Source organism: Crinia signifera, chromosome 6 (genome assembly GCF_055691185.1).
Source record: "Crinia signifera chromosome 6, ASM5569118v1, whole genome shotgun sequence".
Lineage (NCBI taxonomy): Eukaryota > Metazoa > Chordata > Amphibia > Anura > Myobatrachidae > Crinia > Crinia signifera.
The window spans coordinates 73,747,087-73,765,012 of record NC_139222.1 but is presented as its reverse complement, the minus strand read 5'-3'; the positions used below and the strand labels follow the sequence as shown (position 1 = coordinate 73,765,012).

General features: G+C 47.0%; 1 pseudogene; it reads left to right on the top strand.

The window, feature by feature from the left end:
- Positions 1-16,638: 16,638 nt before the first annotated feature.
- Positions 16,639-17,926, top strand: part of LOC146006976 (polymerase delta-interacting protein 3-like) — an 8,435-nt pseudogene continuing 7,147 nt past the window's right edge.

Below are 17,926 nucleotides of genomic sequence, written 5' to 3'. Positions count from 1 at the left end.
ACACACACACGGAGACAGTGAGGGGCGCACACACACACACACGGGGGGCAGCGTACACACGTTCATAACCACTGGCAGAAAGTGAAACTCTACATGCAAGGAGGCGCTTACAGGTCGGGGGGAGGTGTTTGATGTGTGCAATGTGCATACATACACACACTGCCCACATAGCCTGCTAGCTCCATACTGACTTTCCACGCAGCCGCTGCCGCTCCGTTCCCTGTGCTCTCATCTCCCTGGCGCCTGTAGCTCCGTCTTCCCTGGCTCAGCACAGGTGCCGCTCTCTGCACACTCACTCCTCCCTGGTGCTGGCTAGATCACACTGCCCCGGCCGCTCACATAAAAAAAAAAAGACATGCGGCCGCGGCACCCCTGGGACATCGCTGCGGCACCCCAGGGAGCCGCGCGGTGCACAGTTTGGGAACCACTGCAAGTTTTCTGCCCCCCCCCCCTGCAAGTGCCAACACGATGCTTCAGCAGCTACAGGGACTTGAAAGAACTTCAACTCCCAGAATCCCCCATCCAGGCGCAAGGATTCTGGGAGTTGTAGTGCGAGCCTCCTGTGACGGCAACTGGGTTGCCTCAGCGTCCCGGGCTGGTTGGTAGGGGATGGTGGATGCCAGGGAGAGGAGAGCTGCCTAACGGGGACACAGGTACCGTTCTGCTTTTCTTCATCAGCACTCAGGACACTCATCCCTGTTAATTCAGCAGAGCCCTCGCTTCTCCGTCGGCCATCTTGGTACAGCCAAGTGAAGCCTCTCAGAGTACTCCCCCTGGTGGTGGCTTTTGCGCATGCGCAACAAGTTGGAGCTCCTATCTCTATAATGGGGCATGTTTCACTTAATTATAAAAAAACTGTACCTATCTGAAAATCCTCAACCCCAAAAGGCACTCCACTGGGACAATATCTACCTAATAAAACAAACCCCAAGTCTCAATTGTTCCCCTACCCCGAGTTATGCCTTCCCAAAAAAACCCTCATAGACTAACATGGGTGACAAAGTGTCATTTCTGAAGTGTCAGAAAAAAACTGGCAGTTGGAAGTTTAGATCGCTCCCAATTAGTCATTTTTTAATATTTCGCCCTGAAATTTGGCAGGCAGCACCGGTTGACGATTCTACGCGTACATGCCAAATTTCAGCTCGGTATGCCCAGTCACTTTTGAGGTGCAGTCCCTCAAACACCATGCCCCCATCCGAAAAGTTCCCTATGGGAAAAATCCGTTCGTTGGATTCAGCCTTAATATAAGGGCACTACCGTGCCCTTATAATATATATATATACATACACATATAATGTAGACACTGACCACAATATTGTTTTCTATCTTGTTCAGTATTCTATTAATCACTAGGTGATTCATCGCGCCCTACGGGCCCTGCCCCTTCAACATGTGAACGCCTTTATTGCATGAAATATAGTTTGGGCTGGTGTATTGTGGGTAGGGAGGGTGTGGGTGTATTGCGGGTGTGGTGTTTTACAGGTGGATGTGGGTGTGCTGTGGATGGTGGATTGCCGGGTGCGGTGGTGTGTTGGGTGGGTGAGGGTTGTGTGCGAGGATGGCGTGGGTGGGGGAGGAGTGGTTGTGTAGCGGGTGTCACTTAGACAATGCAGGCAGACACAATAGTAAAGGGCCTTAAACACATAATACAGGTTGAGTATCCCGTATCCAAAATGCTCGGGACCAGGAGAATTTTGGATAACAGATTTTTCCGTATTTCGGAATATTTTAATATTTCAATGATGTATTTTGAAGTATCTTGCATTTATGCTGTATAAACACATAATATACACACAAATATATTTTATTACCACATAAAATACACACAAATATATTTTAATTGTTCAAAAAACAAGGTTTCAAAACGTGAAACAAAATGTGTGTACTATCTCAGCACTGAATTTGAATGCCAAGCAATCATTGTCTTGCACATATATAGTGCCAGTTACATATCATGTCCCCAGTGATGCTGTTACAAATGTCCCCAGTGAGGTTTTAGCAAAAAAAAAAAAAAAATTCACTTTCTGGAATGTCCGTATTTCGGAATAATTCGGATAACGGATATTCGGATACGGGATACTCGACCTGTACACATAAGGGCTAATTTTGAGTCACACACAGTGATCCGAATTTGGCTCCTGGCCCACTGGTCAGGGTTTGCGCATGCACATTCCTGTGCATGTGCAAACCCTGAACGTTGTCGGCAAGTTACTCACTCGACAGGCTGTTTTCAGTGGGGAGAGAGGGGTGGTCAGTGATGTAGACAGGGATCCTCATGAAAATTCTGGGTACGCGTGCGAGCCGATGGCTGCAAGGGGGCCCGCTCTTCAGGCACATACGCCCCCTGGCCAGCTTTATACACAAAGAGGTCGCACTGCCCAATCCTATGCACACACACAGATCCGCCCCCCCGCACAACGTTACCACCCCAGCCACCACCACTCCCCCTGTCCAGTGCCCAAGCAGCTGGAAGTTCCACGAGACCTTATAAGATGATGGTTGGGGGTGTGTTGGGGATGTTGGAGGAGCCGATGAAGGAGTCCTCTCCTCCCACCATGGGAATTCCCATGGTGGGAGGAGAGGACGCCTGGGTAGCTTGTGGTAACTTGAGGAATATCCCCTTAAGCCTGGTTTGGGGAACCCTTCCATCCGGATAGGAGGGCATCCTGATTTATCACAGGCACCCGGCTTTCCCTCTTTTTTACTCTTTTATTTTGGGATTTTTAATTTTGGATTTTAACACTTGCTGTTTATCATCTGGACTCGATCATTTGATGCACCTTGTGAAGGTGTTTCCAGTTAAAGAAACCTTTTGAGGAACATAGGGCACTGACCCTCGGTGAGTCAACATTCTTATGTTCACCCGCTGAGGTGATCTGGTTAATCTTACAGTATTCATCTATTCATCAGAAAGCAGAAGATTTAAAGATACCTTGATGTGCATATAGGGCACTAATTGAAAGTCAGTCAGCAGTGTCCTATTGTAAACTACTAGACAGAAGGGATATCAAGATGAAGAACCGGTATACCAGGCCAGCGATTGGTTTTGATTAAAGGGGATACAGCGCCTATGATCGTCTGTTTTGTACTTCAGTACATAATTGCTTACTCTTCTAGACCTTGTTGGAGAAGTCAGAATTTATGGGTAGTCACCCATACCCAGAAAAGTGTAGGCATATATCCCACATCCTACTGGCTTCCTAGTGAAGCAAAGAGGATTTGGAGAAAATCCCCAGAATTGCGGTGGCGGTTGGATGTGCATGTCTAAATGAGAAACAATGCATCATTTAGACTTTACCCTTACGGACACACCAATTGTGACAGATAGATATAGATTTGTTGACTTGTTGCTACCTATTAAACTCATTGATAAATCATCTCTTATGTTTGATATGCATCACATTATAGTAGTATACTATACATGTAGTATACTATAGTAGTATACTATACATTTCTCATAGATTTATCTAGTTTAACTCCTCCGCCACTTCCTGTATAGAAACAGAAACATACAGGTACTAAAGATGTATTGGCTTCTGACAAAATGGAGAAGGGACATATTCTATCAAAAAGGCTGCATAATATTGTAGAGCAGGCATGTCCAACCTGCGGCCCTCTAGTTGTACTACACATCCCAGCATGCCTTGCAATAGTTTTAGCATTCCCTAATAGCAATACTATGGCAAGGCATGCTGGGATGTGTAGTTTCACAACAGCTGGAGGGCCGCAGGTTGGACATGCCTGTTGTAGAGCTATACACTTCTAGTGTAGAAATGTTGTTGTGCTCTTTAGATATGGAAGCAGTCCACAGGGCCGGTGCCACCACTAGGCAGTACTAGGCATTTGCCTAGGGCGCCGGCCACTGGGGCGCGGTAGTTGGGAGCAGGGTCCCCTAGAAGGTAGTTGGGAGCAGCCTCCCTTCCCCCCTAGATCAGCGCGCCGGCCGGGCGGCACATGTTAATGCTGGGCAGCGCTGAGCACTTGGCTCACCCTCAGATGCTGCCCAGCTGTACGCGGAAGATGTCTGCGTCTGTCTGCGCCGGGATTGAACACAGCACAGTGAGCCCTGCTCCCTCCTGCCCGGTAAGCGAGACCTCCTCACTCCTGCCCGCTGAGCTAGCCCGCACGCTGCCAACCCCCCCCCCCCCCAAAGCAGCACAGCAAACTCTGCACAGTTAGGGCCATGGTGGGTATCAAACCCATGACCTCAGTGCTGTGAGGTAGTAATGTTAACCATTACACCAACCGTACTGCCCGTACTGCCTTATAAATGACTGCCCTTTAAAAAACCTCAGAGTTCGGCTGGACTCGCACGCCATTAAATTCAACCCTATTAAAGCTAATAGATACTGCTGATCCGATAAAAGCTCCGATCTAACATTGAGCAATTTCTGGTTGGGGGGGGGGGGGGGGGGGGGGGGGGAGTCGATACATAACTGCTGATCGCCCGGACTGTGAATTTGCAGCGTATTCAAATGAATGCGCTCCTAGTATATGGCTCATAGTACACACACATGTGGGCCATACTGCGAAGATATCCAGCACTTTTTTAAAAAATCGATAGCCGTGCGCAAGGTGACTGATAGAAGGCCAGCTCTGGGGCTGGTAACCACCTGTTTTCTGGGAGTGTCAGGGAAAATGCAGGCATACTCAGGTATTTGAATGGAAGACATGTGACATCATCTCCGGCCCCAATTAGTCTGTTTCATACGCACCCTCCGAATAAGTCCTGGGCTACGCAGAGGAAAAATCATTTGATGGTGAACATCTTGCGTATGTATTTGCTGCTAAGCATCGATCGGCAATATTTGGCAAGCCTTTAACATCAATTACCTGATCGCAGGGCTCTGAAAATTAGCAGCACAGCAATCCGATCTGCATAACCCCCATTGTACAGTACACTATCTTCTACTCTCTACAAGATCGGGAGGTTGGAAGATCAGGATGTCGTGTGCAGCAGTTTATCGACTTCAAATACTCTAACATTCCTGCATGCGTACTATCCAATTATTGGGCTGATCAGTCAATAATCAGGGGATCAGTCTGATAATTGGATTGTATCATTTATTTAGTCTTTGGAATGCCAGGATCTGATTGGTTGCTTTAGCCAACTAATCCACTTTATATTTCTCTGTTTTGCCCTTTATGAAGGAAGTGATATAATTTTGAATGTTTTGGGTTCTTTTTACGCTTTGCATATACCTGAGATATGTTACATTGGTACAATATAAACATATTAGATACTTATAGACAAGAATTACCATGAAAATAATAAAGTTGAATTTGTCAGAATTATGAAATTGGATATAAACTGTGGACTTGTATTGCTGCTTAGTTGTCAATTTGAAAAGAAAAGCACTTAAATACAATATATTGTACAAAATGACATCAATACATTAGCATGCAGACACACTGCTCATTGTGAAACAACTTTTAAGTGACTTTGACTCGTAAGAGATCATGGATGTATAAAAATAGACTAAAATGTCAAAACTAATATTTGGCCTTGATACGTGTAGCCAATATATCCTCAATTAAGCTGTAAGTAGGCATTTGGTAATCTGTGCCAAAAAGGGCATTGGCACTCTCCACCCCCCCCCCCCCCCTTCATATACTTTAAATAGCAGTCCTCACTCCCCAAAAAAGGATCATGGTCTTGCGAGAATACATGAAGCCATGCAATTGTACCCTCAATTCAAATGTCACTGCACGGTAATGCATCTTAATACACCAAACATTGTGCCCTTTATTCACATTATACCACAAAGTAATGTCCCTTATGTTGGGTACAAACCAGGATGACAAGGGTCCGATCCCATCAATCTAGATCCAATTCCGACCGATTGGATGTAGATTGTGTGGTGATTGGGCCCTTTTCTGTCCTGGTATGGACCGATACCGATCCGATGCACGGTCCCGCGGGTCGGTCGTTCTTCATATCCTACCTGCTGCAGGTAGGATCTGAAGAACGACCATACTCCCGGGTGCGGGTCGCCATCGGATGGGACCCGCTCATGGTGCACATTGTTAGGGGGTCGTGTCCCCCCCCCCCCGTGTCATCATGAGCGGGTCGGAAGAAACACTGACCCGCTCACGATGTGCATCGTGAGTGGGTCGTCCTGGTGTGTACCCCACATTAGTCACATAATACAGCACAGTGGTGCTGGTTATTGATGTTACATCACACATTAGTGTTCCATACACATATTAGGGGAGATTTACTAAGAAGGGAGTTCTATTTTGCCTGGGATGTTGCTATGGGCAACCAATCAGAATCTACTTCTTATTTATTCAGCACCTTCTTGAAGATAATAGTTAGTATCTAATTGGTCTCCCATAGCAGCATCCCATGTGAAGTAGAACTCCCATCTTAGTAAATTACCCCCATTATGTCATACATTATTTCCCCTTATTCATGTTAATCAGAATGGTAGTGCCCCCTTTTCACATTACATTACACAGTATAGTCCCTTGATCATATTATGTTAGACAGTATATTCTGCGTGCGTCTGAGGGTGTTTCTGCATACGAATTGCTTCATTATAGTGTTTTCCAGGTTTTTTAGAGTGCCTAAGCAACGTGCGGCGCACCTGGGCACATCACATAGCAAAGTACAAAAAGTATGTGCAGCCTTTTTTATTTATTTTTTTACAGTGCCAGTCACACACAGAATATAAGCACGTGAATATGATTTTAATCAGCAAAAGCTGCTTGTGTGTCCTATTTGCTCCATTTTGAAAATAAGATGTATTTTAATGGTAAAATCTGCTTAAACATGTCTGACACTACCGAGCCACACAGAGCTCACATGTTATGTATAACGCTACTTGTATCACATGGAGGATAGATGTAAATGTAAAAATCTGTATTTGGTGTGGCGGCAGACGTTTCCACCCACAGGGCATCTGTGTTCTCTGCAGGACACTGGCCACACCACCCTAATTATGGCACTATCCACATTTTTTGTGACCAGTATAATATCACTGGGCAACCTTCTGGGGAAAACTGGCAACATATAAGTAGGTGGTGACCCTCGGGTTTCATCAATGAAGCTTTCAGCAGCCCATTGCCACTGTGTTAATGCGTGCCACGAACATCTCCAATCTCTTACTACACCTCTACAATGACTGTATGTGCACTGTAATATAATCAAAATTTTGGGGGGCAATCAATGAGTTTTAACTTTCTGAAACTCATTGTGTATGACAAATGGTGCTCCAGCCAATCAGCTCCCAACTGTCACATTTTGAAAGAATTACAGGAGCTGGTTGGTTGGAGCAGCATTTATATAACTAAATGAATTTAAAATAGCTAAAACTCATTGATAAAATAGGACTCTTTGTTACAAAACATTGCCTTGTAGACTGAGCTTCATTTTGTGACTGTCTACAAGGCTTTAGAACTACATGCTACAGGTGACTTCATTTTATTGCTGTTTAACAAAAAAAAAAAAAAACCTGAAGCAGTATAATGGAGGCTTAAATCAAATATAAATATTCATTGTATTTCCCCTAGCCTTTTAAGACACTTTTCCAATAGTCTTCATTCTTTATGCCGCAGCACTGCTTTTATTTCAAGCCGTGACAGGAGGACACATATTTCTGTCTAATAAATATTACTCTTCAGTACAATATTAATAAATCCGGGCAGTGTAGTCGAGCTGTGATAGTGTGTTAGTCCAGCCACTCACACACTTAAACACCATTAACATCAAAAATTAGGAATGACAGTTATTACAGGAAATGAATCAAGGGCTCCTTCAGATAACACTGGGCAGGTGCAGAAATTTATTGTACTCTTGACAATCTCAGAGTCGTAAAGTCACCAAATTCAAGACACTAACTACAACAGCCGCCAACCTGTGCCTTGTAGGATCTAAATTGTCTTTCCCTTCACGCACAAGACCATTATTTGAGTCTGAAATGTGATCTTACTTTATACTTTCCTCTCTTTCAAGTGGATAGTGAGTTTTAATGGCTGCTAAAGGTCATCACAGTTTTATAAGGATTATTGGACCGTGAAAAACAAAACGAATTATGGGTAACCCATATCTGAGCAATTATTTCTCTAGGAAAATTCCTATAAATATTTTTTGGGTGTCAAATAACACCTCCTGGCTTTCATAACTAATGTGTTTAAAGGAAAATATACATTTCTCAGCTTGCTTTTATTATAATTGTATACATCAATGTCATTTTCATAAAAGTAGTTTGCATAAAAAAAAGACTTGAAACCATATAATTTAATAAAAAATGTACAAATATCCTGTAATTTATCCTAATCATTTTAATTTATGCCAATTGTCCTTTGAAATGCTGCTATGCCTGGGATTGGCCATAACTAATTGTCCAATGAGTGAATGAAATAGATTCCTGTCCTTTGCAATACAAACTCAACAGGCCTAACAGAGCTGGATTAAGACTACATGGGACCTAGGTGAGACAATGGCTCGGTTCTCCTGTGTGTAAATGGGAGGGGGTAAGGGGCATGGCCTTACAGTAGGGTTTGTGGCCTCACCACTTGTCCCCTGTTCCCATTACTCTTGAGATGCCGTGCAGTATTAATTTTCACCCCCACTGCACACCACATAGCTGTGATAGAATAGATGGACAGTACCCAAAAAGATGAACTGCCCTGCTAAAACGTGTTAGGATGGGAGAATCTTGGGGAGGAAGGAGAGTGTCACATCTAGGCATACTCTCACACAGCAGCATGTCATGTTAATGGAAGGGGGGCCCAGGGGAAAAAAATAGGAGACCCAGGACTGCGTAGAGGTATGCCAGGCCCCGGTAAAATTTGGGCGTGACCTAATAGCGGCAGGCAAGGCCACGCCCCCCAAATTATTACACTGACAATGAAAAAACCCTCTAAAGTCAAGGGGGGAGTGTTATTATCCTTCCACTCCTTCAGCAGCAGCACACATCTACATCATATGCTGTTCTGACAGGCAGGCTCAGCATGAGCTCTCACGCTGTCTGCGAGATGCTCATGTCGAGCCTGCTGTATGTGTGTGCTGCTGCCGCCTGGTAGGGATGGAGGGTGTCGGACCAGGGCCCCCACCAGGTCCCTCCAGCAAGCCCGGGCCCGGGTAATCCCCCCTCTAGGCAGCCCTGAGGAGACCCAGGAAATATGACCCTATGATTACTCAGAGATTCTGCCTGTTGATGCTGACTTCCATAAGCCATGGCACACAATCCCCTCCAGGACCCATGCAAGTGCCAGATTTGGCTTGTCGGCCCCATTCCTAAGGAGGGTTATGTTCACAGCACAGGTGCTAGCCATCTTTAATGCTGGGTGGGTGCTGGGAAATCTGATGATTTAGGTTGACACTGATTCCTTTAGATGTGGGGTTGCATTTTTAATGTTTATTTATATAGTTTACCATTAAATTTAGGCAACGGGTTAAAATAAAAATAAAAACACCAGATTTTCCAAAGGGTTTTTACAAAAAGAATTAAAGCTGTCAAAGGGCATTGTCACGAGTGGGGGATTGGATGAAGTCGTGTGGTGCTCAGGAACAGGAGACGGACCAGGAGGGGAAGGATTGAACCGTGCTGGTTTAATAAATGATTTCATAAATGGCAGACAACTTTTAGCACTTAAATACGTCTTTAAGTGGCAGTTAGTGGTAAACGAATAATTTAAAGAAGTAAGTCCCGAAAGAATATAAACCACGTCTGTGATAAACAAAAGTCTGAATCAGGAGGTTTGAAGAAGCGGGAGATCCGGAAAAGGTAACACGGATGATTGGTGGTACTGTTCCTTTAAATGGGAAGAAGCCGGACACCGGATTGCTGGAAGACGAGACGGTGGAGAGAGTGCCCTGAAGGACTCGGGAGTGCGGGAAGGCACCTGGACCCTGGCGGAAGAAGCAGCAAGGAGCCAGTGGTAGCAGTATTCCAGCCGCAACACTAGAACTAGGCACCAGGAGTCAGGAATAATGAGTCACGAGTCAGGAGTCAGCTAGGAGCTGTGAATGACTCTAGAGACTTCTTGTACTGACCCTGAACAGCCCTAGGCAGATCCCCTATATCCCCAGGGGTTAGCTGCCATTGGCTGTCAGGGAAATCTGGGTGGAAACCTAGACCTGGCACCAATCCCCGTGCTGCCCTTACTCAAGATGGCGGCGCCGGCCTCCCGGCGTCACCAACACTGAAGGAGTGTACTGCTCCCTAGCCTCCCCGCCGCTCACTAGCCGCCAGCCCGCTGCCGACCGCTGCCGCCCGCTGCCCCCAGGACAGGAGACTAACACACGCTAGCCGGCGGCGGGCGCGGACGGGTGAGTAATGGACCCGCCGCGCTCCGCTGCGGCTGAGTGTGACAGTACCCCCCCTTTTCTGGGTGACCCCAGGGCACCTACGCACCTTGTGAGGGTTTCTTTGGAAGAACTGTCTCACCAGACTTGGAGCGTGCAGATCAGCAGAATTTACCCAGGAATTCTCTTCGGGGCCAAATCCAGCCCACTCCACCAGAAACTGAAGATGGGAATTACGACAACGGGAGTCTATGATCCGTTTTACTTCGAATTCTGCCTCCCTCTCGGAGCAAATTTTAGGCGGCTTGGGCACCTTTCTTTGGTACATGTTTAATCTCAGCGGTTTGAGAAGGGAGATGTGGAAGGAGTTGGAAACCTTCAGAGATGACGGTAGTTGTAACCTGTAAGCGACGGGATTAATAACTTGAATAATCGGAAATGGCCCAATAAACCGAGGAGCTAGCTTCATGGATGGTAAACGAAGGCGTAGATGGCGGGTAGACAGCCATACCCGATCTCCGACTTTCAAACGAGGAACTGCCTTTCTCTTTCTGTCGGCCATCCTCTTGTATCGAGCCGAAGATTTGAGGAGGGCGTTGTGGACATCCGACCAGATTTTACTGAATCGTTGCAACGAGGCGGTTGCTGCGGGTACTTCGGAAGAAGGTAACTCGGTGAAGTCTGGGGATCGTGGGTGCTTGCCATATACGGTAAAGAAAGGAGTGGTCTCTGAAGACGAATGGTAGGAATTATTGTGGGCGTATTCTGCCCAAGGCAAAAGATCTACCCAGTCATCTTGGGAAGAGGAGACGAAAATCCGGATGAATGCCTCTAGGTCTTGGTTGACCCGTTCCGTCTGGCCGTTGGTCTGTGGATGAAAGGCGGTGGAGAATTTGAGTTTAACTTGTACGGCGGAGCAAAGTGCTCTCCAGAACCTTGCCACGAACTGTGTTCCGCGGTCGGAAACAATCTCCTTGGGTAGGCCATGCAATTTGAAGATGGTAGAAATAAAAAGTTGTGCTAACACGGAGGCCGATGGAAGACTCTTTAATGGGAAGAAATGCACCATCTTGGAGAAGCGGTCAACCACCACCCAGATCACTGTATGCCCTTTTGAGGGGGGAAGCTCTGATATAAAGTCCATCGACAAATGGGTCCACGGTTCAGTGGGAATGGAGAGCGGAAGGAGAGTACCAGCAGGAGAGGTTCTGGGAATCTTATGCTGAGCACACTTTACACAGGATGCGACAAAACTGGCTACATCACGACGAATGGTGGGCCACCAGTATGAGCGGAGTAGGAACTTTAGAGTCTTTTGTGCCCCAGAGTGCCCTACGAAGCGGGAAGAATGGCCCCAAGATAACACTCTCTTGCGAAGGTTGAGAGGAACGAAGGTCTTGCCAGGAGGAGGTGTGGGTTGGGCTGTCACCTGAGCGAAGACGATTGGACTCAAGATTGGCTGGGGAGTTGCTTCGAGATCTGTAGACGTCTTAAAAGAGCGAGAAAGGGCATCGGCCTTGGCATTCATGGACCCGGGTCGAAATTGGATCTGAAAGTGGAAGCGTTCGAAGAACATAGCCCAGCGGGCTTGACGAGCAGTGAGACATTGGACCTGTTTGAGGAAAGAAAGATTTTTGTGGTCGGAGTAAACAGTGATTCTATGTCGCGCTCCCTCCAAGAGATAGCGCCACTCTTCAAACGCTGACTTGACCGCCAACAACTCCTGTTCTCCTATAGAGTAGTTCTTCTCCGCAGGCAAGAATTTTTTTGAGAAGTAGGCACACGGGTGTAGTTCTTGATCATCTCCTTTCTGAGATAGAATTGCTCCTACCCCCTCAGAGGATGCATCCACCTCCAGGATGAAAGGTTTATCCAGATCTGGTTGGAGCAGGATTGGGGCCGTCATGAAAGCATCCTTCAGTTGTTGGAAGGCATGGAAGGCCTCGGGGGGCCATAGGCTCGGATCGGCTCCCTTGCGAGTGAGGGCGGTGAGAGGAGCAGCAATGGTGGAGAAATTCCGGATAAACCGGCGGTAGTAGTTTGAAAAGCCCAGGAATCTCTGGATTCCTTTGAGAGTGGTAGGGATCGTCCAATCCTGAATGGCTCTCACCTTCTCAGGGTCCATCTCTATACCGGTGCAGGAGAGGATGTGCCCAAGGAACGGAATGGAAGTAACTTCGAACACGCATTTCTCCAACTTGCAGAATAACTGTTTTTTGCGAAGCCGACGCAGGACTTCTGACACCGTCTGCCTATGAAGATGGAGGTTAGGGGAGAAGATGAGGATGTCATCCAGATAGACCACGATGGAATTATACAACAGGTCCCGGAATATATCATTCACGAATTGCTGGAAGACGGCAGGAGCGTTACAAAGACCGAACGGCATCACCAGGTATTCGTAGTGCCCGTCACGGGTGTTGAATGCCGTCTTCCATTCATCTCCGGGACGGATCCGGATCAAGTTGTAGGCCCCTCTCAAATCTAATTTTGTGAAGATAGAAGCCCCTTTGATCTTATCGAATAACTCTGTGATGAGAGGTAGGGGGTAACGATTCTTGATTGTGATATCGTTCAACCCCCTGTAATCAATGCAAGGCCGGAGGGATCCATCTTTCTTTTTTACAAAGAAAAACCCCGCCCCAGCTGGAGAGGTGGATGGTCGAATGAATCCTTTATTTAGGTTTTCTTGAATATAGGTGGACATGGCCTCAGTCTCGGGAAGAGACAACGGGTAGATACGTCCACGAGGCGGGTACTTCCCGGGCATCAACTCTATAGGACAGTCCCAAGGCCTATGTGGAGGAAGAGTGTCGGCACCTCCTTTGCTGAAGACGTCTGAGAAGGGAAGGTATGGTGTAGGTAGCGACAAAGGTGGAGATACGGAAGACGAAGAAGGGCTGGTGGGTTCAACTTGCTGCTTTGCCTGGTTGAGTGGGATAACCCGGGAGAGGCAAGTGGATGAACAATTGGTGCCCCAAGCCTTGATCTCCATGTTGGACCAGTCGATGTGGGGATTGTGCTGGGTGAGCCATGGCAATCCCAGAACCATTTCATGCGAGGACTGGGGTAGAACCATGAACTCTACTGTCTCTTGATGAAGAGCCCCCACAATTATAGTCGTTGGAGAGGTTTGAAGGGTAATCTGCCCGCTACAGATGCGACTCCCATCTACCGCTGTAAGGAACAATGGATGTTCCAAGGGTCGTACGGACAGGGAGTGTTGGGTGATGAAAGATGCGGAGAGGAAATTCCCCGCTGCTCCTGAATCCAGCAAGGCCTGGACTTTGATTCTTCCTTGAGGGGATACGAGAGTAACCGGGATGGTGGAATCGGTAGAGGAGGGAGATGGAAGCAAGACTCCTAATCGGACCTCCCTCGGAGAGATTAGGAGCGATCGTTTCCCGGACGTAGTGGGCAGGAGGATAGTAGATGAGCAGAGGAGCCACAATACATGCATAAATTCTCCCGTCGTCTACGGGATTTCTCCTCCAACGAGAGCCGGGAGCGGTTGATCTGCATGGGTTCTTCTGAGGAAGCAGCCATCGAAGAACTCGACTTGAGTGCAGGTAGAGGGTTAGGAGGGAAACGAGGGCGAAGGCGATCTGAACGATTTCTCTCAAGTTGACGCTCCTGTAGTCGTAGATCCACCTTATTGCATAGGGAAATAAGTTCGGCCAGAGTGAGAGGAGTGTCCCGTGTAGCTAATTCGTCCTTGATTCGACCGGAGAGCCCATTCCAGAAGGCTGAGACGAGAGCCTCTTCATTCCATCTCAATTCGGAAGCCAGGGTTTGGAATTGTATGACGTATTGTCCCACCGGACGGCTTCCCTGGCGAACCCTTAGAATCTCGGTGGCAGCTGAGGAGACCCTGCCGGGTTCGTCGAAGATGTGCCGGAAGGATGTAATAAAGGCGTCATAGTCGTCGAGCAGAGGATCAGAGCGCTCCCAGAGGGGTGACACCCAATCCAGGGCGGCTCCAGACAGAAGGGACACAATGTATGCCACACGAGCTTTGGGTGAAGGAAAGTTCGAAGACTGAAGGGTAAAATGAACGTCACATTGGTTCAAAAACCCACGACATCCTTTTGGTGAGCCATCGTATTTGTTAGGAGTTGGCAAATGCAGGTGATTGGGAACACTTGGGCCTGGAATGGGTGCCGGTGCCGGAACTCCCTGCGCCGGGGCTGGTGGACCAGGGGAGGCCGCAGAAGGAGGTAACAGGGTCTGTAGGAATTGGGCTACTTGACGCTGTGTCGTCTCTACTTGTTCCAAACGAGCCACGATGCCTTGTAGTACCTCCGTCATGGAGGCCTGTGCTTCACCCGACTCCATCGGGTCAGTACAAACTGTCACGAGTGGGGGATTGGATGAAGTCGTGTGGTGCTCAGGAACAGGAGACGGACCAGGAGGGGAAGGATTGAACCGTGCTGGTTTAATAAATGATTTCATAAATGGCAGACAACTTTTAGCACTTAAATACGTCTTTAAGTGGCAGTTAGTGGTAAACGAATAATTTAAAGAAGTAAGTCCCGAAAGAATATAAACCACGTCTGTGATAAACAAAAGTCTGAATCAGGAGGTTTGAAGAAGCGGGAGATCCGGAAAAGGTAACACGGATGATTGGTGGTACTGTTCCTTTAAATGGGAAGAAGCCGGACACCGGATTGCTGGAAGACGAGACGGTGGAGAGAGTGCCCTGAAGGACTCGGGAGTGCGGGAAGGCACCTGGACCCTGGCGGAAGAAGCAGCAAGGAGCCAGTGGTAGCAGTATTCCAGCCGCAACACTAGAACTAGGCACCAGGAGTCAGGAATAATGAGTCAGGAGTCAGCTAGGAGCTGTGAATGACTCTAGAGACTTCTTGTACTGACCCTGAACAGCCCTAGGCAGATCCCCTATATCCCCAGGGGTTAGCTGCCATTGGCTGTCAGGGAAATCTGGGTGGAAACCTAGACCTGGCACCAATCCCCGTGCTGCCCTTACTCAAGATGGCGGCGCCGGCCTCCCGGCGTCACCAACACTGAAGGAGTGTACTGCTCCCTAGCCTCCCCGCCGCTCACTAGCCGCCAGCCCGCTGCCGCCCGCTGCCGCCCGCTGCCCCCAGGACAGGAGACTAACACACGCTAGCCGGCGGCGGGCGCGGACGGGTGAGTAATGGACCCGCCGCGCTCCGCTGCGGCTGAGTGTGACAGGCATTGACATGTATAAATGTGAAGCACCTAAAACGAATGGTAAGTCACGTTGTTCTTTGACTGAGCACTGGCCAGGGTAACCACAGAATGCAAAGTGCCCTGCTTGATCCGGGATGGGGATAGTAGTAGTATTGATAATATCTTGATTTTCAGGAATAGGAATGCTGGACTGGACATGCTGAAGACAGGGAAAGACAAAGCACACAAAATGGACCAGCTAATAACCAGGTGGAATGAACCAGACTTGCTGGAGATGTGAAAATGCAGAAAACACAAACTGGACACAGAAAAAGGAAAACCTGAGGGAACTTGAGCCACAATATGGCCAAGCCAGCCTGAAGGCTAACCAGAATGGCTCTCTCTATTGTTGATGATAAAAGTAAAAGTTAAAAAAATATTCTTGCACAAAGCAGCTATAGGGATATGATTAATAGGTTCCAGGAACAGCGCTGTCTCTCAGTAGATTTAGAGGGGTATTCAATGTACCGTTCATTACCGATAGCTTGCCATCAGAGTATTCAACTCCCTTCCCTTCACTCGCCGTTTCCACCTCACAGGTTCCATTCGGCGAGGTGGAAATGGTCAGTGTGGCCAATAAAACGACGGGGCTCGCCACAAAATGCAGCAGACGTGCTGCCTTTTTGGCGAACCTCACCTCTTAAGTGGGTCCTTGTCATCATCACAATTCTCCCTAACATTGAATACGGCAAGTGGGTTTGATGGCAAGGATGGCTTTTCCTCTCCGAAAATAAGCCATCCTTTCCGTGAAAAACCCCCTTACCCGCGGCACTGAATACCACCTTTAAAGTGGCAATAACTTTAACCTATTGCATATAATACCTAAATGGTATCATATGTAAATTAGCAGTACAGAATTAATTTTGTACAGCAGGAGATTCAGCTGTCTATACAGGAGTAGCGAGCCTCACATTCATCAGCACAGTCCTTAGCACAAGAGCTGAATATAATCTTTAGCATTAAGCCTGGCTTCTTTACTTACCAGTTACCACACCATGTCTAACACGTTCAAAGCATCTCTCCTATTCACACAAACTCAAATCTGCTCCTGCATTTCAAATCTTATTTACTATTCAAAAACTTAATAACTTTTCTTTAATCCTTCTCCTCAAAAAATCTTTGAAGATCCAATGCAATTTAAATCAAGTGACTTTGAGGTTTTTCGTACAAACATGTCAGATCTTAGTTTATTTGACTGAATAATGAAGTCTGCCTTTTGGAGAGCTTGGGGCGGACCTCCCTAATAACAAATATAACTACTGGAAAGTGTGTTCCCTTGTGTGCTACAATGACATATACGACCAGCTTTGGGGATTACACAGTATAGCTTAAAGCATCGTTTTCATCGTCTTCTACACTTTTGATAAAACCCGTATTTATGCATGGCTGTGTATGGAAGGATTCTAGCTGAATTTTTTTCATACTACCGGTTCTAGCTCATTTCTCTACTCAATTACCGATTAATGAAAGTTGAACTTTTTATCTGTCTCCCTTTAGCAGTCGCGACGGATTATTGCAGACATATGCTCTGGAGTTACGTTACTCATTAGAGAACAAGTCTAGGACAACAGAACATACTTACGCTGAAAATAGTTTTCTTGTTAAGAAATTAAATGGAAATGGAAAAGAATAATCAATCACCTGGTCTACAATGTATGGAACCAACATCGTAATATTAATTAGAAAGTAGTTGGATGTATCAATAAAACCTGCATTAAAGTTTCACTTTATTATGTATGAAGATCACAGTAGAAGCACCTATTACATGGGCTCAACAACCGGAGATCCCTAGGGGGTAATTCGGACTCGCTTGTTATGCTGTGTATATTCGCTCTCTAGAAAGCAGGTAAATGCCGCCCGGTGGCACTTAAACACCCGCTCGCATCCACCTGCACAGGTGCAAGGTGAAATCATTTGATAGTTACTCACCATCAAATGATTTTTCCTCTGTTTGTAAACTTGTACTGAATTTTCTGATGGATGCTTGCCGACTAATTCAGGGTGGGCGCCCCAAGCAGGCATACGTTCGTAGGGGTATGCCCAGCAATTCTATGGGAGGGTCCACTGTTTACGTTGGTGCGCCCATGAAATGCTGGGCGGACCTCAGCAACCACCCCCTGGCTGCCAATCATTTTGCCAAAGCCCCAGGCATGCACAAACATGATGTTCGAGGAGACACACTGGTGGATTGTACACTTGGCATTGAATTCAAACGCTACATTTCTTCTAAAAAGAAAGTACATAAGATACCAGCCTGACCCTGCCCCCAACAAGCAGCCTAAGCCTTACACATGCACAATGACAAACAGACACTAACACACAGATACTGACATATAGACAGACTGACAAGCTGACACACTGAAAATGACGTACACACAGACTAACATTCGAATGCTGAAAATGCAACTATATGCTGCATTGCTAACAAATGCTGATGCACGGACAAACTCACACACTTAC